This window comes from Psammomys obesus, unplaced genomic scaffold (genome assembly GCF_907164565.1).
Source record: "Psammomys obesus unplaced genomic scaffold, mPsaObe1.curated_primary_1811, whole genome shotgun sequence".
NCBI classification, from domain to species: domain Eukaryota; kingdom Metazoa; phylum Chordata; class Mammalia; order Rodentia; family Muridae; genus Psammomys; species Psammomys obesus.
The window spans coordinates 2921233-2921592 of record NW_026596162.1 but is presented as its reverse complement, the minus strand read 5'-3'; positions in this window follow the sequence as shown (position 1 = coordinate 2921592).

Below are 360 nucleotides of genomic sequence, written 5' to 3'. Positions count from 1 at the left end.
CACAACACTCATATGGGCATGAGTGTGGGGCCATCCACTGGAGCATGGAAACCCTACTCACGGCTACACCCTGGGACTGGAACATCTGGGGCTCTTGGCTTTGAGAGGAATATACAAACCCTTTGTGAATAGCAAAAGATCATTGAAATATATACATAAATATATGTACATGTGTAGTGTACGCTTTTATAAATACATATATTTATATGCATATAAATTACTTTATGCAATTCCTATATGATAAAAGAGCTATCTGTATGAAAATTAAAATATATGGTATAAGACAGGCAGGTAGTTAGAAAGATAGATGCATTAGATAGATAGATAGATAGATAGATAGATAGATAGATAGATAGATAG